Raw genomic sequence first — 874 nt, 5'->3', positions numbered from 1 at the left:
TTAGAATATGGACCAGATGGTAAAATAAAAGATGATAATGCTAATAATGGGAAATTCTTGCAAGTGATGGCTAGTGTAGCAAAGACGGTGTATAATGATTGACATCAGGACAAGAAATGGCGCGGTAGGAAGGTTTAAGAACAAAGGATAGCTTGAAAATGTGATTCCAGGAGTGAAACCTTTGTAGGAAATAGGTCTAATGGTGATTAACTGTGCCTCTGTATTATTAACAGTTTACAGGGTGAATGCATGTATTTGTTGATTTGCATTTAATTAGTACTTAATCTTTTCTTTAAGATATTTATAAGTTTGTATATTAATCTGACTGATGATGCTGTGTCTCACCAGGTTGAATATGACTCTGGACGCCTGTCACGACTGCCTCTCCAATCCCTGTCATCTGCGTCACCCATCGTCTTGGTGCACAAGGATGATTCTCGAAGAAAGATACTACACAACTGTGTTTCTCTAGTTGCATTTTCATACTGCATGTGGAGACTGTATCAGCTGTATAAATAGAATATTTATATCATATAAGTGTATCAGATAAATTATTGAATCATGGTAGGAGATTTTCCATTGAAGGTGAAGAGATGTATGGATATTATGAGTTTGTAAATCACCTGTCGCTCTGTTGTCACTGAAGATTTTTTTATAGGCAATGTTTCATTTGATTTAATAGAGAATCATAATCTTATTCACACTTTAGTATTTTTATTTTCCTGCTATTCTTTCAAAAGAGATCTGTTTTATAACTTGCATTGTCAAACATAAACAGATGTATTTATGTAGAAGTTGAAGAAAAATGAAAAAGAAAACTGCATACAGTATTTGGAAAAAAACTACATGCAGGAGTTTTATCATCACCTCTGGG

The 874-nt window shown here is 34.1% G+C and overlaps 1 pseudogene; it reads left to right on the top strand.

The window, feature by feature from the left end:
- LOC119587117 overlaps nucleotides 1–704 on the top strand; it is a 22714-nt pseudogene extending 22010 nt beyond the window's left edge.
- Nucleotides 705–874: the final 170 nt, after the last annotated feature.

Source organism: Penaeus monodon, chromosome 22 (genome assembly GCF_015228065.2).
Source record: "Penaeus monodon isolate SGIC_2016 chromosome 22, NSTDA_Pmon_1, whole genome shotgun sequence".
In the NCBI taxonomy this organism is placed as follows: Eukaryota; Metazoa; Arthropoda; class Malacostraca; order Decapoda; family Penaeidae; genus Penaeus; species Penaeus monodon.
The sequence above is the reverse complement of the archived record's forward strand: the minus strand, read 5'-3'. Positions and strand labels throughout refer to the sequence as shown.